Consider the following 26044-nt stretch of genomic DNA (forward strand, 5'->3'; position numbering starts at 1 on the left):
AGCTGCAAGCAAAAGAGGTCCTAGGGTTTAAACTATATGAAGAACTTGGCCCTACTAAGAGAACTGCCTTAAAAAAAAATCACATAAGACAGACAGTAATTACTTCCAACTGATCTAAGAAACAGATTAATTTAATGAACAAGTAAAGCAGTTTTGAAATAGTCATGGCTCACTCAAATTTGATTTGTGGTTTTGCAATATATGAATTATTATAAGTAATATGCAGAGGTGTAAGCCATTAAAATTCAGCTCTCAATAATTTTTAGAAAATTTGAATAATACATTTATCAAATAACTTATAAAAGATTTTTGCTGAAGTAAATATGCAAACATATAGTGGGAGCTTGGGGAACTGACAATTAGAAATAAGAAATAAGAGACTATTGCCAATACCCTTCTTCTAAGAGTAAGTTGGACAAACCACAGAAGAACCTTAAAAATAATAGGTTCCTCTTGTCTACTATCTATCTTTTTGGTCATTACTATTTCTCTAATGTGACCTCTTTTTCAGGTGTTCTGCTGTGTATAGGTTTTTCTAAACCAGAATACTGCAGCTAGATTTGGAGACAGAGGTAAACCTAAGGCTATCTTCTTGCAGCTATTTCTTCTAGAAAACGAGATTATGGAGAAGTGGAGGTGGGGTGGCCAGACTCTGTGTTCCCATTATGGGTAACAGACTCATCGTGTCAAGAGGCAGTTGTGGCAAGAACAGGATGAGTGACCGTTGCAGTATCAGTGCTAGTGGTATGTGGAGCCTGGTCCCTCCAGCACCAATGAATTTCTTCCCTAGCGCTTCCAAAAAATGTGGAAGCATTTCAATATCCTGTGTTAAATTTCTTTCTGCTCAAAATAGTGTGCAATGACTGCAATGCACTCTAATATAACTGCTTTCCATTTTTACCATGCTTTTTTTAAATCAGTCACCTTGTTTTGTCGTAATGCCATGAAGTGTATGACACAGATGAAGAAAATGAGGCTCAATTTAAAAACTAGTTTGTATTCAACAGAACTTGTTAAACACAAACCATTCAGAGAAAATTCAGCTAAGTGATATATCTTTATTATCCTTAATACACATGACAATCCACGTTGTTTGTTATTACTGCTGCCCTTTCACTGATATGGAAAAAGGCTACAAAATAGTTAAGTCATTTCTCCTAAAGTCACATAGCTCGTAAGCGACATACATGAAATTTGACCTCGGGTTTGCCTGGTACTAAAAGCCATGCTTTTATCAACTTGCTGTGCAGACTTCAGGGGAGGCACGATGATGGAGGTGGGCAAAGAAGGGCATCGGGGGCAAGGGTAGAAGGGATATGACATAGCATAAAAGCCTCTTTCAAACGTCCCCACCCAGACTCTAGTTCCAATATTTTCTACCTCTGTTATTTAGGTAAGTTTCATATTAACGCAGTTTCCACATCTAAAAAGAAGGGCAAAATATTCCTATAGAATTACTACATCTTAAAAAGAAGGAAATAAATATTTCTTTTTTCTTTTTTTTTGTAAAACTGGACCATTTTAATGTTCTGTACAATAAAATAGTTCTCCTGATGGCTGCAGGCATGTAAGCTGTTGTCATTGTAGTATGCAGAAACATCACAGTCACATTTTCCTGATTGGTGCATAGTCTTCAATAATTATGAGCTACTTGTATAAAACTGCTGTCACATCAGTAAGACTGCATTTATACATCCATCATTTTCAGGATTATTGGTAACCTGGGCATACTTTCCCCAAATAACCTTGCCTCGTGTCACAAGGCCCAACTGGCTTACATTCACTTCAATGACAGTACCTTTCATAATAACACCCAAAGTTGTGTAAAGTGGGGATGAGGGATTTTTTTTGACCCAAGTATTGGCAGGCAAAAGGTGGCTTTCAGTTCAGGATGTGCTACATGGACTTTCTTGAAATGTAAGCCCATTGGCCTAATGAATCTTTCATATTTAGGTGGTTTTCGAGTAAACCCATCTCCAACAAAGCAGACTTTAGTAACCATTCTCTTCCATGCTTTTTTCTTTCTCTTTCCTGTTCAAATAACTTAATACCTCTGTTTCTCCCTGGGCACGAACTTTGTGCAGAGGGACTTCCCATTTTCCCACTTTCACTTTTCATTTTTGTTTAATCATATTGGAAAGTACTTTAGCTTGGGACTGTCCCTCCCTGTCCAGTAGATATGCAGGTACTGCCCCTTGTGGAGTCTTTTCATCATTCTTTTGTTTGGTGTTTCTCTTTTCATACATCTTGATGGTCTTTTTCATTTGTATTTTCTCAGCACGGCGCTGTTTGTTGTAGAGCTTAGCCTTCAGACCAATCATCTTTTTTGCCTTCTTTGAACGTTCAGGAGCCTTTCGACCTTCCTCCTTTCTCTTTTTCTCATGGTAATCCAAACGGTATTCGTAACTCACAATAGGTGGAGCGGCCGGGTGCAGTCCCAGGAGCGGGAAGAAGCTTCCAACTCTCGGGTCTCAAAGAACTCCATGCAACCTGCGACAGGAAAGGAACACTTCTCGGAAATAAATATTTCTATAGCCTATTTCCACATCTAAAAAGAAGGGAATAAATATTTCTACAGGAATTAGCAAACATGTATTTCCTAGGTCAGAGAAGGGACACATTTTGGTTCCTTTTCCATCTTTCCATTGCTCAAGATCACGCATTAGTAAATCACTGTCATTTTTAGCAATATAGTGTGTGTGTGTACACACGCATATATGGCACATCATTGTGTAACTTGTTAAACATGTTTTTATTAAACTTTCATTTGATGTTTCTTTTTTATCTTTCTTTCAGTCACCTTAATGCTTATTAACTTAACAAAGTAATGCTCCAAATTTGATTAAGTCATCAGATTGCAAAATATATTTATTGCCAAAATAAATATAGTGGTGGTGGAGGGGATATAAATAAAGGCATTTTTAATTTATCAAAACAAATGTAGTTATAAAAAAAGCAAAGTCTAAATAGCAATCCCTTATGACCCAGTGATTCCACTTCAGGGAATTTATCCAGAGAAATCTGAAACAATAATTCAAGCTAATGTGTGACCACTTTATTCACTGTAGCATTATTTACAATAACCAAGATGTGTAAGTAGCACAAACACTATCAGTAGATGAGTGGGTAAAAAAACTGTGGTACATTTATACAATGGAATATTACTTTGCTATAAAAAAAGAAGGAAATCTTGCCCTCTGGGACTGCATGGATGGACCCAGAGAACATTATGCTAACTGAAATAAGCCAGTCAGAGAAAGACAAGTTTCACATGACTTCACTCATATGTGGAATCTAATGAACAAAATGAACTAACGAGCAAAATAGTGACAGACTCAGAGAAAGCAGGCTGACAGGTCTTGTGAGCAATGGAGGGGGGGTGTGGCTGGGTGAGGACGGGCGCAAGGATTGAGCGAAAAAGAGAAAAAACAGACAGAGACAACAGTGTGGTGATTGCCGGGGAGAGAAGGGGAGGGAGGAAAGTAGAATAGGGTATAGGGGGGTAAATGGTGATAGAAGCTTGACTTGGGGCGGTAAACACAGAATACAGTGTACAGATGTGATGCTGTATAACTGCACACTTGAAACTATAATTTTGTTAACCAGTGTCACCCAAATAAATTCAATAAAAAGGAAAAATAAACTCTAATCATATTAATTTCACTGCACATGCATTAGCATGACTGATATATAGCATTAGATATATTATAAATTAAGACATGATGTTATGCTTTAATAATGAATAATCATAGACACTGAAATTAAAAAATGAAAAACAAATGTATTCTCACTCTAATTTCTAATAAAATGTATAGATTATAAATTATATAATCTATAGAGTATAATGACAATGGTAATAATTTTATGTCCATCAATCCATTTTCTGTGTCCATCTGTCAGGTGACTCTGAAATTTGGCTGGAAAGCTCAATAATACATTTGTAGAGCAGGGTTATTTTATATATGATTAATATACTTCCATTAAAAATAGACCTAATGACATAAAAAGAATGTAAGTTGAGATATAGGAAACTGTAGTCCCTTCTAATGTAACTCTGTGATCCTAAATGAGGTACCTAATCTCTCTAGATCTCACTTCTTTCACCTATACATTAAACCTACTAGACTGCATATTATGCAATGGACCTAGCAACATCATATTTATTTTAAATACTATACAACTACCCAACTGGTATATTTCAAATAAATATAATCCCACTGTACTATTCAAGAATGCAAGAATACATAAATGCTATAACCAATTTTTTCTATGATTGAAACTGCATATATGTGATGAATCCTCTATAATATTTTAATAGGATATATTTAACCATTCCTTCAAGATACTTTCTGCTTTTCAAAATCCACATAATATAAGTCAGCTGGTGAGCTTTGGGAATAAGAGAAAAACAAAGAGATGGAATGGCACTGATCTGAAAAGAACAAGTGGATGTCTTGACTTCATGAATTACTGTCCCCAGCACACGCCACTTTGTGACAGTGACAAATAAGTTGTAATTAAGAAATGATCTCTAAGAGAAAAATGTATTGAATCCAGAATGCATTTTGTTTAGTCAGTCTAAATGAAAGGGCATTTGGATATCATTTCTAAAGCAGGCAAGTAGGCACACCACTTCTGATTACCAAACTAGTGGAACCTTAATTTAAAAAATCTGTCTAGATAGAGTGAACATGGTAAATATTTAGTAAGATAACCCTTTTTCCAAATAATTTCAATAGAAAGTAAAACAGTGTAAAATTAAGATATATGTTGCTGATGTAAGAGTTAATAAAGACATAGAATCCACTAGCAGAATTAATATTCAAGTGGCTACATTGTCTCCAGGCACTTGAATATCAAAAAGGAAGAGAAGATTTTATTGATCTGGGAAATGGTAGCAGGTTATGCTTATTGTATATAATAAAGACTATTGATTTTGTTAAGCAGAAAAATGGCACTTTAAAAAGCCCATTTCATATCAACTGCAACTGAATGGTACTTTCCACCAGTCTAGAAGTTTTCAGAATCATTTTTAATGGAGCAAAAAGTATAATTTGTCAGGAACATCCTTTATACCAACAGAATAAGAGTTCATTGCTATAATGAAGGTTTTTCTCTAATATCTAAATTGAAATTGCAATCTATTCAACTAAGTTAAAATTATAGGCAATGTTCTCCCTGCAATAAAATTACTTCATATTAAGAATAATTTCTTCAGCTTACACCACCTAAGGAGTTTGGGAGGGAAAAGATTTCTTCCTGAAAAGACAATGAATATGTTCAAAATTTGACAATGACACTTGAACAGAGACAATACACATTATTTCAGTAAGTTGTAATTATTTGCATGAGTAATAAGACCTAAACTTGCTCTAGGCTCACTAGAAGTTCCTGCAATCTACCACTGAATCTCTTATTATTGATATATTATAATATGCTAATGGATGTAACAGGGTTTGCTATGACTTTTATAAAATAACTTGAAATAAGACTAATAATTTTCTAGTATTTCTATGAACTTAGTAAAAGGGTACTCAATATTATCACAATATCACTAGGAGGTAAATATTTTGCTTTTGTGTTTTATAATTGACAGATTTATTATGAAACAAGTTGTTGGTAGACAGGTTAGAATCCTAGTTTCACTTGATTGGCCAGTTATGTGAGTATGTCTGCAAATGATCTCAAATTCTTTCAGGGGACACAGCTAGACAATTTTTCTGACTCCTTGGTGAAGTATGGCCACGTAGCTAAAATCTAGCTAATAAAATATAAGAAGCGATATGTGCCGTTCCCATTACTGGGCCACCAAACACTTCCCCATGTGCTTACCCATGCTCTTTTCTTAGCTGGCTGCAATGGTGATGGCAAAAGTGAAAGACAAATGCAGAAGATGGTATAACATTTACCTTTCTGAATCCCTGACTGATATCATGCAGGAGAGCTTCCCTTCCCTGCTGTCTACTTTTGCTCACTCAGAACTATTATATCAGCAAGAAGTAAACTCAGCATATTTGAGTTATTTATATTTGACCCATTATTTGTAAGAATAGCTAGCATTGTCTTGACTAATATAGAATTTTGTAGCTTAAATAGGATAATGCTCTAAAGACAGTCCTAAATTATGAATGTTGGCTTGTGTTACACTCTGGAAGGCAGGCAGTAGACAGCACAGAAACATACAGTAGTCTTGAGAGCTTCGGGGGTTTACTATAGCCTTGCATAATATTTTGGTAAAACTGCTGCTAGCAACAATTTTAAAAGAAAAATGCTTACCAGGCCTGGGGGTTGAGAGGAACGTGTTGGAAATTTAGTAGCATATTACAAGAAAGAGAAGACTCAAAAAAGGAGTTGGCCAGGTTGCAAACAAAAATAGAAAGGGATGGGTAACATTCACAAAACTGGCAACTCCCAGGGTTGGAAAAGGGAGTAGCTTCTATATCCTAAATAGTAGGATAGAGGCCCAGAAAAGTTTTAGATCAAAAAATCACTTTAAGCCTAAAAACAAAAACAAACAGAAGATCCAGGCTTGAGCAAAGATCAGGTGCTTAGTGAAAAGGTGGTACCTTCCCCCACAAAGCCTATTGTTACCAAAGCTTCAAGAGGATCAGATGAAGCAAAGAAACTACGAAAAAAACTAAGTAGGACAAATAAAAAGCACTGGGTCTGTTTATGGGCCCTAGAATTGACTTGAAGCAAATAGATCAGAAGCATTCCAACTCTTAGAGAAATTTTTTTTCCTTGATCTGTCTTGAAAAAGCCTATATGAATAAAACAATCTGGAGAGTCCCAAAGTCTCTTCAGAAGAAAGTAGATCATGTAAATACTTCAGCCCTCAGGGAGAACACAGTTCCAGTGCCTACCTGAGGTGTGGCCACCAGAAGGAATGGATGAGATAGGACTGTCTAGTGAGTGGAACTAGGGGGCAAAAGAGGAAAAATTGGTTTGAGAATTTATTCTAGAGGCAGAGTCTGGGTATAATAAAGGAGTTTTCTTTGGGCAGGAATGAGGGACTTCATAGTACCTCTCCAGGAGGACTCTATTATGGCTATGGACCAGTAATGGTTTTGTCTCTTATTCTTCCCTATTTTTTTTTTCAATTGAACACATCTAGTTTAGTGTGTGTGCATGTGCAGTTCTGTACCTGTTCCTCTATTGCATATTGGCAGGGAAGTAGTGGCAGTTACTTATCTATTGGGTTGGCCAAAAAATCCATATAGGTTTTTTCATAAAATAAAAGACAGATTTTTCATTTTTACCAATAACTTTATTGATGTGGATATTTTGAGTATGTCGGCTATTTCCCGTTTGGTACATCATTGATTATTCTCAGTTAATGTCTTGATTTGACTGCTATCAACTTCAACTAGTCTACCCAACCATGGAGCATTGTCCAGTGAGAAATCTCCAGCATGAAACTTCACAAACCACTTTTGACATGTTTGATCAGTCACAGCACCTTCTCCATACACTGCACTAATCATTTTTTGCATTTCAATTGTGTTTTTGTCTTTTGAAATAATAAAGCATAATTTGCTGAAAATGTTGCACATTTTCTTCCATCTTCAATATTAAAATAGCTACACAAAAATTCACCAATTTTGATTTTTTGAATACATGCTGATATGACAGCTGTCACAATCAATCTGAAAAAAATTGTTTTGCATGAAATTAAAGACAACTAAGCACTATGAGAGCCATCTTATGGAAAAATAAATGAAATTTTTTGCCAACCCCATACTAGTTTATACTAGAAGGTTAAATAGTTCCATATAAACAAGAAGTTTTGGCTGTGGACAGGCAGTTCAGTTGGTTAGAGCATCATTCTGATATGTCAAGGTTGTGGGTTCAATTCTCAGTCAGGGCACATAAAAGAATCAACCAATAAATGTATAAACAAGTGGAACAAATTAAAGCTTCTCTCATCTTTTTCTTTCCCTTTCTCTTATTCTTCCTTTCCCTCTCTAAAAACCAGTTTTAAAAAGTTTATATAGTTTATATATTCCTTCAAACCATGAAAAGTTATGGAAATCCTGGACTTTGAGCTGTATGCAATTACTGGGTAAGTCACTTTTGATTAATTGTCTCAGAGAATAGGTGACTGCCTTTCTTTGTTCAACTGGGCACACATTATGTTTTTCAGGCACACATGGGCTCAGGTATGGACATATGACTGATTTTTACCTTAAATAACATGAACACAAGTAATTGTACCATAAACACTCTAACATACCCTCTTATAGACTTTCTTCTGTCTGGTAGCTTGAGCACTGATAGGTGACTATTATGATTTGGAAGTCATCATTAGAGATGGCAGAGCATCTCTTATCCTAGGACTCTGCATCATGTTGTGGAAAAGAGACTCTCTTTTGACCTCTACATCTGACCAGGATGTTACATGAACAAGATAAACTTCTAATATTTCTTTTTTTCCTATACTATTCTTAACCCCTCTCTGCCAATTTTGTACCTACTATTTATGCTGCTATTCCCTGTACCTTTTCCCCCATTCTTCCCCCTCCTCCTCCCCTCTGATCTCCATTTCTGTGATTCTGTTCCTGTTCTAGTTGTTTGCTTAGTTTGTTTTTGTTTTTTAGGTGTTCATAGTTGTAGGTTTGTTGTCATTTTACTGTTCATAGTTTTTGATCTTCTTTTTCTTAGATAAGTCCCTTTAACATTTTATGTAATAGGGGTTTAGTAATGATGATCTACTTTAACTTGACCTTATCTGGGAAGCACTTTATCTGCCCTCCCATTCTAAATGATAGCTTTGCTGGATAGAGTAACTTTGGATGTAGGTTCTTGCCTTTCATGACTTTGAATACTTTCTACCAACCCCTTCTTGCCTGCAATGTTTCTTTTGAGAAATCAGCTAATAGTCTTATGAGAACTCCTTTGTAGGTTACTATCTCTTTTTCTCTTGCTGCTTTTAAGAGTCTCTTCTTATCTTTAATCTTGGATAATATAACTATGATGTGCCTTGGTGTGTGCTTCCTTGGGTCCAACTTCTTTGGGACCCTGAGCTTCCTGGATCTCTTGGAAGTCTATTTCCTTGGCCAGATGAGGGAAGTTCTCCTTCATTACTTTTTCAAATAACTTTTCAATTTCTTGCTTTTCCTCTTCTCCTTCTGGCACCCCTATGATTCGGATATTGAAATATTTAAAGTTGTCTCAGTGGTTCCTAAGCCTCTCCTCATTTTTTGGAACTCCTGTTTCTTCATTCTGCTCTGGTTGAATGTTCATCTCTTCCTTCTGCTCCCAATCTTTCATTTGAGTCCTGGTTTCCTTCCCTTTACTGTTGATTTCCTGTATATTTTTTTTTATTTCACTTTGTGTAACCTTCACTTTTTCCTCCATTTTGTGACCACACTCAAAACAATTCAGTTAGCATCCAAATTACCAGTGTTTTGAACTGTGTATCTCATAGGTTGGCTGTCTGTTCATCACTTAGTTCTATTTTTTGAACTTTGATCTGTTCTTTCATTTGGGCAATATTTCTTTGTCTCAGTGTGCCTGTTAAGTTGAGAGGGGTGGTGCCTTAGGTCAAACTTCTAATATTTTTAAACATTAAAGATTCATGGATCAACATTTTTTGGCACTTAACATTAATGTTTTCCTCATGTTCTTTAGCTCTCCCTCTATTAAAAATACTATAACATAAAGATAGAAACAAAATTTTAAAGAAAGATAACAGGAATCTATGTATAAAGCATTTTCTGAGGATTAAATTTCCACTTCAACTAAGAAAAACAATAATAGGAAAAAAACTGATAAAAGTACTGAAATATACTGTAAAAATGCCAAAATTTTTATTTGTAGACATACCTATGATTTAAAATTTGTGTGAAATACTGAATAAAATATAATGGATAAAAATATTTACATTTTGGCTTCCTTTAAGTTCTAATATTTATGTTTGCTTCTATAATACATGAGCAGATTTTCTCCCCCAAATTTTAAATTAAATTTTTGCTGTTAGTCTGTTACTCCTAATTGAAGCTGTAGTATGGTATCTTTGCAATTTTATGGAAACTTCACCTCAGAATCAGCTTTATTGCATTCATAGAAAGTTACAAATATCATTACTTGCTAAAATACATTTCTTCCTATAGCCCAGTTTAAATAGATGAGCTCCATGACCATGCCAGTGAGCTGATTTATGTTATTCTGACCTTCCATGGCAATTTGTAACTTAATAGTACTTTGTACTTTCTGCCGTATATTATAGTTACTTTTAGAGAGCTCTTTATTAATATTATAAAAAACTTTTTGAATGTTATCAGTCTTTGTTCATCCCTTGTCTTGTATCTTCAAACCTCTACAATATATTAAAATTTGAAATTTTGTTTTCCCCAATAAAATAATATGCTAAAGAACACTTTTATATCTGTAGATGTCTTTCAGTTTCAGCACTGTACCAGAATTAGACTGAAGCTGAAATCTTTAAGAATATATTACAGAACAAATCTCAAAAGAGAACTTCCGTGTCATGGTGGCCGCACGACAGTCATCAGCATGGCTTGCTTTCCGAGTTTCCCATCTAACGAAAGTTTGCATCTCTTTTGGAACCCACGGTTCCCATTTCATAGGTGTGGCAACCACCAGCTGCTTGTGGCTCTGTTCAGTCTGGATGTGCGCTTCACTAAATGTAATATGTAGAAGGAAAGTGCCCTTCTATTTCCTAAAGGTCAGAACCAGTTACCTTTAGTAAAGTAATACAAACAACTTAAAATAATATTCATGTGCATAGATCATGAGCAGAAAATAATGTAATACATTTGTTTTCCCTATTTCTAACAAATTTGATATTAGGTTGATCTTAGAGGTAACAAGTGCAGTTCTCAAGGAATTACATAGCTTGAACATGAAAACAAACAAACAAACAAACAAACAAAACCCCTAAGTCTTTCCAGAAAAGAAGCATTGAAAATAAACCAAGGAGACAAAAATAGCTCTTTTTTTTTTCTTAGAAGATGCACTTGGAGTTAAATAAAGTGGGATATAATAAAAAAGAAAATTAAATTCTCTGAGGAAAGAGAGAATATGAAAATCTGTCCCAGATGATCTTATGATATTTTGGGCTATGAAAAACATAATTTATGTCTATAATATAGTATATAAACTTTATATAATATAGATACAATTTATGAGTTAAATGTATATCTATATATAGTTTTTTCAGACAAATATCAGTAGAATCTATGAGCATATATTTGTTAGGTTCAGAGAAATAAAAAAATATATTTTCTTTTTTTTAATACCTCAACATTTGACAAGTATAAATTTAAAAGGCAATAGCTATTTTTCTCCTAAAATCCTTTCTAAAATTAAGAAATAGCTATGAATGGTTCTCTTCTTAAAAAGAAAACTGATGAGGGAAGGAGATAAAATAACAGAAATAAAGAAGAAACTGGGGGTTATGAAGCTGCATTCCTCACTCTGGCGTCAATATTATGGGACGGAAGCAGCTGATCCCTTTCTAGGTTGCCGGAGAAAGAACATACTGTGCAATTAGGTCCCATGCTGAATATATTGTTGGCATTCAACCAATTAATAATAACAAGAAAACAACTCTGTCTGTGATAAGAATAAGACTTCCAATATTAGTCACAGTCTGCTTAGCTTTGGGTTGGCTTAGATAAATGTAGTAAAGACAAGAAAACCCTCCACTCCATAGTTTTTGGCTAATTTAATATCTTTGCTAAGTGCTTAGGTAGTAGGGTGACAGACACAAAGAAAAATGCATGGATTGATTGCACTGATAGATAAATAGAGTCCATTTTAGCACAAAGAAAAAACCTTATAATTAGATGTGAATACCTGGTTTCTTGCCATCCATCACATATGCAAGTTGAAGAAAGTATTTTTGTAATAAATTAGAAATGAGTAATATTTCATAATACGATGCATTATACACATCCTGCCTTAAGTGGCTCAGTCCGTACTGACAATCATAAGATTCAGAAATGGTTCAACTCTTTTTCCAAAACCTTTCCACGTGCTTCTCTGCCAAAAATTTTTGAACTTAGCATTTTTAAAACACTTGAGTCATCTACATTTATAAATGTTTTGTAAAACTTTCCTGAAGCAACTATTAAAGTCCTACATAAGTTTTTAGCAAATTGAAATCCAATAATAGGTCCATAAATTGAGAAGGTACATACCACAGATTAATGTTTAGTGGCTCTGTTGTAACCAAATAATACCACTAAGAATGTAAACTAATATAGAAACGTGCATTTTAAATATTTAGTGAATAAAGCAATGTAGTTTAGTTTATACCTAGAACCTGACATTGAACCAAGGGAAGAATCAAAATAGTTATACACTGTAATCTGTAACTTTACAAGACAAGGAAAACAAACATAAGGATCCAGAGGAGATGAAGGGAATGAGGAGAATGGGGAGGCGGGAATGGGCGTGAAGGAGAGACTAAGAATGTATTGAGATAGTTAGTTCTAGCTGGATTTAGTTAGCATGAGAACACTGATGAGATACACCAGGCATTCCAAAGAGTAAGATGATGACTGGAATAAATAAGAAACAGCCTATAGCCTAAAAAGAAAGCTTGAAATTTTATATTATTCTGGAGTAGGAAGTAATTAGCTTTAAAATTGTGACATAAACATAATAATCTCTGAGTTTATATAGAATATAGGATTGGCTGTCTTTTCTAGGTCAGTGGTAGCCTCTCCCTACAAAATAAGGGAAAGCAGAGAGTAATTTTACCAAAAAGATTTGTGTTTACCATTTAAAATTCTTACCCAAAGTTCCAAAGTAAATGAAGCTAAATCTCAACAACTATGATGATGAAAAGTAAAAAACAAATACAGCAGAGTATTTCTAAGAAAGTATACCTAATATAAATAAGAAAATTTACTTAATATAAATGTGTTCATTTACTGTATTTTCCCATAAGCTTCTGGCTACCATAAGGGCAGTAAGGCAGATTTCTTAAAGTCCTATTTTTAAATGTTCATTTATATTTTTCCAATAAATGTTCATTGCTTATAAAGAACAAATAGGGGAATTTGCTTATTTTAATTCAATTTCACAAGGCCTTGGAGAAACTTTAAAAAGGTAGTTTAAAAAGATTTTTATGTATAAATTTCTCTTCATTTTTAGAAACTACTAAAATGACAAGAAAAATAATTAATGATCTGGTGCATATAATTATTAATGATTCTGAATTGCCCCAGATCCTTAACTCCTTGCCTCAGGTAAAATTTTGACAATAAAAATGAATAAAATACATTTGAACAATTAGAAAATAATGAAAAACATTCAAGAATGACATTTGACAAAGGCAGATAAGGGGACATTGTACTTGAAAAAATGAAAATATATAGATCAGCTGCCGCTGATGTGATATATCATAGATTATTAAGAAAATTGTACACCAGTATATTGAGTCACTTTCAATTAATTTGGGGGCAAAAGGAAAATGGACTATACCTAATTAATAATGACAATGAAAGATGTTGATTCAATGTAAGATGTTTACAAATTATAGAACATAAAACTAAGGAAATGGGTCTACATTTGTGATACACATAAAAACCTAACAAAAAAAAGCCATTACAGGAAAAAAACTATAGAAAAAATATACATTGAACAACAAAGAGAAACAAAAAAAAAATCATATAGCATAAAATGAGCTATGAAGAAGACATGAAAACCGTGTGTCACTGAGTTGTAAAAAGGATAGTCTCAATAACTGTAGCCATGGCCTTTGGAAAAATATAGAGCTGAGTTTAGAATCCCAACTTGTTAGATAATAGCAGCAGTACTTTGGGCAAGCTGCTTAATTTTTAAGCTTTAGTTTCTTTACCTGATACCAAGATCTGCATGTGTTGATATAATAATGTATTTAAAAGACTTAGCTCATTAATGTATTAGCAAGTAGAAACTGCTGTATGCATTCAATGTGAACCTAAAGTGAGTTAGACTAACTTCTACTTTACACATGATTCTTGGAATGGTTTTACCCTTGTTACAATGATTTTTTTCTCTGAGTTTCTCAAATGCCATGCTTCTGAAACATATCCGCTTAGATTAAACAGTGCATGCACATTAAAAGGTGGGGGTGGGGGGCGGGTTAAACAAAGCCCAATAATTATCTTAATTATTATAGTGAATTATAACTACTATAACAATTTTAAGTGTTATCTAAAATTGTAAAACTTAAATGAGGAAGCCTAGAGAAGGTAATTTACATAACATTACAAATAACCTTCAAAATATTTTTATAAAATTTGTCTTTTTTATACCTACATCTTAAAGGCTATTTCTTACAATGAAAATATGATTTATTTTTCATTAATTTTTCTTGATATTAAAAAAACACTTTGAATTTAATGGACAATACACTTTTAATCCTTTTCTAAGCACAAAAATTAGCCTTTATCAAATGATTATTTTCTTCCTTTTCAATGCATATTATCTGGTTTCAAAAATAATTTGGTAATTTGCTTTAGGTTATAATTTTTAGGAATAATATATCTAAAAAGTTCTTTGTGAAAAATTTATAGGGAATAAAAAAAAGCATCACATTATTTTTGTTTTGCTTATAATAACATTGCATTAATCAAAGCTTCGTTTGGATAAATTGAAACTGGTTCAATTTCCTCTTGTCAAGGAGAAGAATATAAATGTGGCACAATTGTATAATTGATTTTGTGATTCAGAAGGGGCTGTTTGGTAGAGATAATTTATCAAGGTTGATGAAAGTGGTAAATGAGTATTTCCTTGGAATTTGGAGAATTTTCTTATTGAAATGTTGAATTTAGAAATGTACAATATTACCATAATCAGATTTTTCTCACAAAAGGTGTTCCTTAAAGCTTTCCTCATATTTATAATTTTTAATTCAATTTAATTATTCAACTTTATCTCATTTTGTTTATTTTGTTAAAAAAATCTATGAAGGAAAAACATTGGTATGTATATATTAGAGAGAACATTATTAATAAATTAATCTTTACTATTAACCTTCCCAAACATATACACCTTGTACATTTTGGTTGTAACTTAAACATTTTTTATCAAAAGAATAATTGATGTCAAAAAATTGAAATAATAACATTCCAGAATTTTATTTATGGGTCAAATACCTTATTAGAATAATATATTAATCAAAATTATATATATATATGTGCTTTCTTTTAGTTTATCATGCTCATTTTGTTTGTAGCTACATATAGTTTCACTGTATTTATAATAATAATATTGGGGAAATAATAACCTTCAAGGCATCAGATCAAGTCTCTGGTGATGTCACATTCACTCTGACATTTATACTGACTTCATTTATGACAGACTGAAGGTGATGAACAGGTCCAAGCAAGAGGTCACCTTGTGTCAAGACTGGTATACAATCTGTCAAATGCAGTGACTGTGAGTCTACTAATGAGGAATTAACTAGACAAAATGTTGCTATCTGACTGTTTTCATGCACTCCAAACCTGTTAAACAATGCTAATCAGCTGTTTATTAAGTGAAACCATTATGCCTAACGTGCTGCAAACCTCACCATATGTCAGAAAGGTTGCAACACATTATTCATCCATTTTTAAAGCTAGATTAATAAGAGCCATTCACTGAACTTTTCTTTTCTTAGCCTTTGGCTGTGCCTTGGAATCAAGGTTATACTTTTATTTTAATTTTTATTTAAATGGACACACTTAATTCTACAAAACTATTTTAATTTAGACCATGCCTCTTGGTGAAAAGCTCTTTTCATTAATTTTATATTGAAAATCAACTATATTAATAAGGATAGTAAAAAGAAAATTTCAATTTAAGCAAAACTGATCAAACCAGGAATGTTTTTAATAACAGAATAAAATAACTTAAAATTATTATTTTACAGAGTTATACATTTTAGGCTAGAATTGGGCACATTAGTTTTTAGGGACTTCACTTTACAAATTAATCAGGAATAAGCAGATAGTTGCAAATATATCCTGAACTGGGTAAAATTGTTCTTGAGATGTCTAAGGACTTTTTATGTTATAATATATTATGAGGTAACATTTCCTTTGAATAAAAGGGCATTATTTATGAGCTCCCCTGTAATGATAAAAATATAAAATTTCCCACTCTAACTAGATAGTATCTTCCTTTTTTCTAAGAACAGAATCAGTATTTACTTATTCCATTTGAACTTTCTAGATGTTACAACAGTTATTTGTGTACTCTCTATTTTAATATTATATTTTCATTTGATGAGAAAGAATGTAGCTTTAAAGTTACAATATCTCAGTTTGTATCTAGAAGCATCAACCTTCAAACCATATGATCTTGAACAATTACATAATCTATCATTTTTTAAATTTGGAGTGAAATATTTTCCCTGCATGATTTTTCAGAGAACCAAATTAGAGTGGTATACAGGGTCTGGCACAAATAATGCCCCTGTTTAATTACAAAGTCATAAGCATGTGATTCTGTAACATAACAATATCCCACTCAAGCACACCATATGACATTTTTAGGTGAAATGTTCAAATTAAAACTATACATTATTATACCATATTATTACCCTACCAACCACACTCAAGCGTGCCTTACTTCTGCTAGACTCTGTATAATACATATTTTAATTTTAAAGTACTTTAAAATGAGATGCAAAAGTCTACATTAGTATCTAACAAATATTTAAAAATCTATGAAAGCATTTTATAACCCCATGTGTCCACACGGTTTCTGACACCACCCCTCTCCTCTGTCACGATCCTCATCATCTCACACATTCCACGTGTTTAGATATTTCTATCTCTAGATCTCAACCTGTAGAAACTAAATCTTTAACATCTTTAAAAGGTAGTCTTTCTATTAACCATCATCTAAAATAATAATGTCTTATTTACAAAAGTCAGTAAATGACAATTTATTGGTTGCCTGCACATAGAGCAAATTTAGTGTCTAGTTTAGCAGCCTCGGCTTCATTTTTCTCAGGCTGTTGAAATTCCCGGAAGAAAATTCACAATTTCTTGTAAATTTGCAAAGACTCTTTCAGTTTCAAAATTGGAATTAAATTCCTTTCTGCGGATTCTTATAACGGTGTACTCCTTTAATCAGAATATTATCTATATTGCATAAAATATAAGTTCTATGAGGGTAGAGAATATGATATGTATATGTATATATGGAGTGGACAATGTAGACCTACAGTTGTGAGTATGCGGAACAGAGTTTAATCTTGCATTATTATTTATTAGTTGTGTTTATTATTTGTATTATTTTCCTTATTATCATTATTAGTATTGTTATGTTGTATTCTTATGATTTGTCTTTTAGGTATTGATAGCTGGTAATTTAACCTATTATTGCCCATCCCTGAATACGTATGTGTGTATATGTGAGTGTGTATGTATGTGTGTGTATGTATGTATGTATATCTCACACACATACAGTGTGTATATGTATATATATACACATATATGATATGTGATACACACATATATATACACACATTTAGAAATATAATAACTATATATTTTACTAATAAATATAAAATAAATAATATATAATAATTAGCCTAGAACAAGAGCTGGCTCATAGTATGTGTTTAATACAAATATTTTTTAATCGTAGCTGATATAGTGGAGGAATGCCCTGTTTTTACAGCTGTTGGAAGAAAAGCGGTATTTAGATTGAAAACATCAAGGCAAGAATGTGGCAAGGGCTTCCTTTTGGGTGAGCATATGAGACTTTCTCTGCCTGATTGGTTAGCCAGAGGCACTCCTGCCAGATGTCTTCACTTTCTCCAAAAATGTGGACATTGAAGCAAACTGCAGATAATGTAAATGATCAGATAAGAAAGAAAAAACATCGAAATCATTTCTTTCAGAATGTATATTTTTAGAGAGACATGGGGTTTTAAAGGCAAATAAAAATGAGTGTTTATCTAGTCCAGCCTTTACACTGCACAAGGGGGGACCCTAAAACACCCAGAATTATCTTCTGAGGGCAGCCCCTTGGAGCACGAAGCACCCCTGCTGGGTGAGTGTTCTAGAGACCCACCTGTATCAGTGCACCAGCTGGCGTTGTTGTGAGAGGTGATGTCCAGCTTCAGTGAGTTTTTCTCAAGACACTTTTAATTGCCCATTTCATGACGGATGGTTTATGAGCACACCTGCCCACACCATGCTGAGTGTTCAGCAGTTTTTGACCACAGTCTCAGCGTGACCCCTGTGCCCCGCTCTCCCTATTCACCAGATCCCATCCTGAGTGATTTTTTTGTGTGTTTGTTTGTTTCCCCAGATGAAAAATAGTCCTCAAAGGGAAACATTTTACCAATATGGAAGAGGTGAAACAAAAAACAGCAGAAGCACTAAAAGGCACCAAAATCAATGAGTTCAAAAACTATTGTGAGCAGTGGAAAAAACATCTCAGTAGGTGTATTGCACCAAATGGAGAGTACTTTGAAGGTGACTAAAGTTTAAAAATGTAGAATAAATACACAGTTTTTTAATAAATAAATTATGGTGTTTTTTTGGGTCCCCCTCATATTACAGTTATTAATTCTATGAAAAAAAACGCTACAAGTAGATGCCCATTTTCTGTGTGAATATTTCTAGTACTAACACACTCATTCTTTGGAAAATCATGCATTTCTAATTTTTAATATTTAGAAAATAGTTTTGTTTTAACCTTAATTATATTCCAAATAATTTTAAGCATAAGTTCTTCTTGCTATCTGCAGCAGTAAGAATTGTAATTGCTCACAAAAGTGCTTCCCTGCTCGATCAGAGCCAGCCTTGTCAACCTGCTCTCTCAAAACTGTGACTTTATCATTGCACTGTACACACTTTTAAATCCTTCCTGCATCACTATACCACATATCCTAAGCAATAGTCCTATTTCTTCCTATTGTTAATCTTGATATACTTTATGAATATAAATACTGTTGACTTAGAATCACAATATTCCTGCTACTATGAGCCTAAGGTTATTTTATAAAGTGTATGTTATTCTTTTGAATTCATGTAAATTCTATGCTCCCCCTTCCATCTTTAGAATTATTTCCAAAATATGATTTTATTAAATGTGAGAGCACTCCAATATTTAATATGCAATAAGCCTTTACTATGGGCTAGCTCTTTTGCTTTAAAAATCTCATTTATTTCTCAGTACAAGCCTTCAAAGAAGGTAGTGTTTCCTCAAATTAGCACAATTCAGGGTAGTCAATTTACACGAGGAGCCATGTTACACCCAAACGAAAAAACAAACCAACCACCGAAACACAAAACCTAAACCTGCAAACCCAACGTTTTGGTCCTCAGCATGACTATCCTCAGGGAGTCACAGAGAATATTAGACTCTGAGAGGGGAGAGGAAAGATCCTCCCATATTTTATCTTCATTATGAGACATGTACTCATGAAAACTGTTTTATTTGTTGCTGGATGTTCTCTTTTGCTTGGTTTATGTGACTTTTGCTAAAAAGATGTTGCATAGTCGAATCCCTTGGGTCAAATGCACCTATAAGGAAAAGGCTATTGCACCTATGTCTCTCCCCACCATTTTATAAATAAGTTGAAATGCAAAAAAGAAGAAAAAAACAACTAAGTCACATGACTAGATTTACATTAGTCAATAAACTCCAACTAATATGTGGACTTCTTGAGAGAGAAAACTGACTTATGCACCTTAGAGAATGAACATATACCTACAAAAAGACAATTTTAATCAATGAAGAAACAAATGAACCCAGGGAAACTGAATAAATTTGTGAAGGTAGAGCATAGATTTGAAAATTAAGTGAACGCCTGGAGGAACCAATAATATCTTCAATTTGTTATTGGCCTTCAAATTCCTAGGCTCTTTTCATACACATATTTTACATTATTCATAACAAAAGAAAACTAAGCAAGTTATGACATCATCTCAACTTTTCAGATGAGGAAACTTTGGTTTAGGATATTCACACAATCATGAGGTGATTCAGCCAGATTTGAAACCAATACTCTTTGACTCTAAAGCCTTAGCCCTTTCTCTATATTCCAGTATCTTGCTCCTTTGAAAAACTGATAAACAGTGTATTTTAGAATTTGTTCCACAGTAGGTACAGCAATTGAATGTTTTAGACCCAACAGGGTTTTGGCCTCTCTGGGCCACACTGGAAGAAGAGCTGTCTTGGGCCACACATTACACACACTGTGACACATAATCACACACACAAAAAAATTATAATTTTTTAAGTAAATTTATGATTTTGTGTTGGACTGCATTCATAGCCTTTCTGGGACATATGTGGCCTGCAGGCCATGGGTTGGACACCCCTTTTAGAATAAGCTAATTGACTGGGCTATTACAACATTTATAAATTTCATATTTTAGTACATGAAAATCCCTTATAGATAGTATCTGTATGGTCAAAGCCTGTTATTATTAATACACGTGACCACAGAGATAGTAGTTATTTTATATTTCTAAGTGTTTTCCATGAATTTACATTAATGCACATGCTCTATTCATATATGATATATATCTTTAATAAATATAAATATTAAATCTGTCATAACAAAATAAACTCTTCCATTGCTATATTTTAGTGCTGAACCATTCTATCAGTTTCTAGCCATAATTTAATAAAAAATATATCTAATTTATTTGGGTTAATATCTATGTTTTTATTTTGGATTCAGGCCATGGTAAACCCCGAACATTTTTATGAACCTCCTTCTTATTACATCATTTAAAAATAAAATTTGTGGCCTTCATTATATTCAGCTTGTTTTGCCTGAATTTTGTTTTTCTATTTGAATCAAGTCTCACTGTAAAGACTTCATGGCCTCGTGAGCATGCCTCACGTTTTCTTTGTTTCACCTCTCTACGTCCTTTGTGAGTGCATTGCACATGTACATATGTGTGTGTGCACAACAAAAAGATAAGTCTCTTAATATTCTTTAAGTTTTCATATATGTTATTTATTCTTCTATGGATAATACCTTTAACATGAATCAGTTGTTAAAACATGATATATGAAAAGAAAAATTTTAATTGCTACTCAAAATCTCAGTTGGTGATAAAGCCTATGTGTTATTGTGTATGAGGGAATCAAGCAACTACATGCATACGCACTCACTTTCTAGCACTGCTATAAGATTTTGTACTAAAAATGCAGGGGTTGAGGTACGTTTTATTTTATGGGATTCTAACTCCCCAAAAATTGAAATGAAAATGAATTACATCAACATATTTTCACAAATTTTATAAAATACATAATTATGTGAATATAGAAGCTGTAACAGTCTTAAGAGCCCAGGCAATTGAAAGTTACTGATGATTAAGCTTCATAAATTAATAGCAAATAAGTCTTAGGACATGTTAAAGCTTTCTCCTTCTGTTAACATTATGGTATTATAACGTATTGAAAAATATATGGGATTTGGAATCAGATATACTTAAGTTCAAATTGCAGTCCTTATATTTGCAAAGTGTATGAAGTTATATTTTTCAAATCCTGTTCCCCCATTATAAAATGTGTCCAGTAATACTCATCTAATATAATCTTGTTGAAAACTAATTGAAATAATATAGATAAATCTCATAGTTCATAGTAATTATCAAATTTATATCATTTTCTTTCACCTTCAAATCTTGTCAGTTCCACAGAGTTTTCCCATTATAAATAAAAGGTTAAACTATCTCTAACAAAATGTCTGTAACAATGTGGAGACTTGTACATTATGGAAGATTATAGTTAAATATTAGAGTCATTCTATTATTTTCTCTTCCCACTTATCTCTTAAGTCAGGTGAAGTTAAATCACTGCTGTCTAATTAACCTAATTTTTTTCACATATTTGAGGGTTATTCTTTTATTTCCCTGAATATTTCACAAGTGTAAATATGTTGCTTACACTATAGGCCTCTTTATTATTTATCGTGCATCTGTTACAAAGTGATGTATAAACAAGGCACCCTCTTGAAAGTTAGCAGAAACTTAGTGACCATATGGACATTCTGGGTATAGAACAAGAAGAAAAAGAGGCATTTGATTGTTAGAAGAGAAAAAATTATAAAAATTTAGATGACCCAAACTTAAAATATATTGGAGTTTTATATCTAAAAACAAAAATATTTAAAATATTTCCCTTTACACATATTAATCATCTCAGTAAAATGGTAAAGCACATTAACTATACAGACAGTCTTTATTTTGACTTACAGCTTTATTTCCTTAGCTGCTATTTTAGTTTAATGTTGAGTTTTTCTTTTTTCTTTTCAATTGTATAAACAAATGCTGAGAACTTTTGTGGGAGTAAAAATGTAGCCAGCTGCTTATCATCTAACTTATAGCTTTTTAGAGGAATTAAAATTGATATTGACACATTATGACCTTAATGCTTCCAAAATTGAATATTTTTATAGCAGAATTGGAGATACAATTTTTTTTTAAATTTTGATACATGACATTGAGTATTTTACAACTTAGATAGTCGAGTTTCACACTAAGTTATCAGTTTTTTCTATCTGCATTTGAAAATTTTATCAGTGACACAAACTTATTAACTAACATTTAAACGGAAAAAGGTGCACAGTATAATTTGTTTTAGCTATCAATATGAAAAAATTACTATTTAAATTATTAATGTACATTCATTATGCAGAATGAGATCTTGACACAAAAATATTAACATTAGCTGTAAGCTACATGTAAAATCAAAAATAATTTTAAAATATTTTAATAGTTTACATTCATTAAATTTTATATTTATACCAATATGATTAAGAAATTACTGAGGGACATATTAACTCAGAGGGGGAAAAAAAGCACCAATTTATAAAATTACACTTTCTGCTGCAAACATATCTGCTTGAATAGTTTCCATTTGCAATTTTCTGAAAAAGCTCTAGTAATGTAGTTATCAATGCAAATAATAAATGTTAAAAAATTGGACGAAAGCCAAATCCATCAAATACTCCTCTAAAAGATAACTTCCCACAGTCCATCCCAGATGACAGTGCCTTGAACATCTTTAACTTTTCCATCAGAACCATTTAGCATTACTGTGCTTCTGCGCAGCTGGAACATCACTACCATTGTCAGAACCAGGCAAACAAATTTATGATGATGTTCCTGGGAATATGGAAGTAATGCAAAGGGGATTTCTCTGTAGTTCTTCATTAACATTTTATTCATTACAACAAGGGAGTTTTAAGAGTTTCCTTTTAAGCAAATTAGGTCACTGTATAAAAAACACACAGCATGGAAACACAGTGTATTGCTACATAGAACAAAAGATGTGGTTAATAAATTATGATAATGGGATTAGTCATTTGCTAAAGTTGAAAGGCACATTTAAATACTTTGGAATTAACTTATAGAGAGAATAATTTTTTTATGTATTTATATGTTCCTTGTGTTATATTTTCATGTATTTCTTTTTTATGACTTTTTTTTTGTCATTTTGTCCTCTGAGTATGTGTAGAGCTCTTTAGATACTTTGAATCATTTAGGTAGACAGAGGTTACCAATTTTAATACTTAACTAAGAATAATCAAAAGGCTGGGGGAAAACAATAAAAGCAGATCAAGAAACAGAACCTGGGAGACTGCCTTTCTCGTGAGAAGTATTTTTCTTTTCCACATGCATATTAAAAGATCAATTAAAGATTTTTTTTTCCAAAATACAACCATGCCAGTTCTCTCTCTCTTCTAATCCAGATGTAGTTTTTAGTTTTTCATCATTTATAAATATGCTTTGAAATGTTGAACATTCTCGGCGAGAGCACTGACACATTTTTTCAAATTGCTTTCATGTATTCAAAAATGTTCTGCCCTCTCCAAAGTTGTTTCAGTATCCACTTAACAAGTAGGGTATAAGGCTTAGGAGAAAATAGGGGGGAATGAGGGATGCTACGTCACATAAGTCACTGTCTTAGGCTGAAGACCTTGGCATCAGACCCTGAGATAAGGGGTAAGGAGCATGTGATTTTTCAGAGCATGCTGTCCGGAGAGCAGAAGTGAAGGAAGCAGGATGTCGCAGGTTGAGCTGAGCAAGGGTACGATCACCACATGTGAACTGCATCTGAGCTCTCCCTAGAAGCAAGGACACCTTGCATTTCACACCACTTTGTCCATCAGTTACTGCATGCAGAATGGGGCAAGGCATGGCGCCTCTGTTTCCATGAGGAACTGTTCCTGTTCAGCCTGAGGGAAAATTTGCAGAGACAGGAACAAGGCAAAGCTGCCATTAACAGCCAGCATTCACAGCAGCTGGGGCATGGAACACTGGCCATCTGACACCGTGTGGATTTGAACAGGACACCAGCAATGCTGCCACTGCAACGACCACTGAAATCTGAAAGCAAAATATCTGGTCGTGTTAAATATCTCAAATGCTTTATAATTTATAAGGTACTTTTATGTTCATTACATTATTATACACTGATAAGAACCCTACATGTATGGTATATACTATTACTATACTTATAGATGAATATGCTATAGTTCAGAGAGATGAATTCACTTGCCTCAGTTACATGACACTGAATTTGTAACAAGACTCAACCATGTCATTATTTTATTGTCTGTTAGGTTTGGCACGGCAATGTCTTTCATTGACTTTTAAGGGTGATGAGGTTGAGACATTATGAATTCAAAGAACTTGTCCAATATAGGAGAGGTAACAAAACTAAGGCTTCCTACCAATTACTGTTGAAACATAATGCCATTCCAATAATTAACAGTTGTTCATTATTGTAGGTTTTATACTTTAGATATAGTATTAGAAATCACATATTTCAGAAAGAAAATGTTAAGCACACTGTGTTTCAATAGGTTTTCTTTTTAGTAAAATATTCAATAATGTATAACAAAATGCCAGTTACACAAAGAAATTGATGTCTCTGGTACAAAGGGAGCATAGACAATGGCTATACTACCCAGCCCAGGAGAGGGAAGGCAAACACTTAGGAGAGCCTCCCTTGGTCAAATGTTGCAAGAAAAACAAGCACTTGCTAAGAAAAATTTTGGAGGGGAAGAGAAGAGTAGGCATTCCTAGTCACTTATATTGTGCCCAACACATAGAAGGCCTTCAAGGTGTTTTTGAACCACTAATTTTAGACAAGCATACAGCACAACCAAAACTCAGATGCCAAATACTGTGCAATATGTAGGGTGAAGGAGTAAGAGTGAGAGGTAGGATGCTGAGATGAGAATGAAGAGATAGGTAGGAGTCAGACCATGACAGATTTGTGAGTTTTAAGGAGTTTCTCTGTATTTTGAGATGATGGAGAGGCAGCAGATTTCTCTCTGGGAGGGAGTACCATTTTAGGGCTTTGCTATATATTGACCAACCTGTCTGATTTCTGGAAATTAACATAGAGGGACAATGGGACTGGAGTCAAGGATATCAATGAAGATGCTACCACAATTCTGGTACAGATGACCTAATGAAGGCAATGGGAATTGAGTTAGAAGTATAGAGATATAATTGATAAATATTTGGAATCCAAATGACAAATTTTAATTTAAATGCAAACTGTCATTGAGAGGGCCAGGATGTTGATTGATTAGTGACCTGAGTCTTTGGCAGCATGGCATCTATACCTCTGTGGGTCTTGATTTAGAGGTTACATAAATGTGCTTCAGCAATTACTGTAATGGGAGAGTCATGGAATTTGAGGAGTCAAGCATGATGATCTAGGTTTATGAGTTATACTCAGATGCATGCCTACAGTTTGAATTAAAACATACATTTTTACTTATGCTTATATATATTTATTTATGTTTGTGTGTGTATATATATGATGAAAAGATGTAAGGATGATGATTCCAGATTTGAAAGTCAAAAACATGAAATACCTCTGAGAACACTTATGAAATCACAAGTACTGCGGAAAGAATTGAATATGCATGTGAACATAGGCTAAGTGCTGAGTAAAATTAAAATAATTTTAAAATATGAAGAAATAAACAATTTATAATGCCTGTTTGTCCAGACAGGGGATAGAAAGCATTTGGCCCAGGGCTATACATCTCTCAAATACTACGAAGTTAATCACAGCTCTATCCCACTTTACCCTAACA

At 33.4% G+C, this 26044-nt stretch overlaps 1 pseudogene; it reads right to left on the bottom strand.

Moving 5' to 3' along the window:
- Nucleotides 1-1667: 1667 nt before the first annotated feature.
- LOC129081061 (ribosome biogenesis protein NSA2 homolog) lies at nucleotides 1668-24125 on the bottom strand (annotated as a pseudogene).
- Nucleotides 24126-26044: the final 1919 nt, after the last annotated feature.

Source organism: Pteronotus mesoamericanus, unplaced genomic scaffold (genome assembly GCF_021234165.1).
Source record: "Pteronotus mesoamericanus isolate MK-2021 breed Mesoamerican mustached bat unplaced genomic scaffold, CSHL_Meso_final contig_94, whole genome shotgun sequence".
NCBI classification, from domain to species: Eukaryota; Metazoa; Chordata; class Mammalia; order Chiroptera; family Mormoopidae; genus Pteronotus; species Pteronotus mesoamericanus.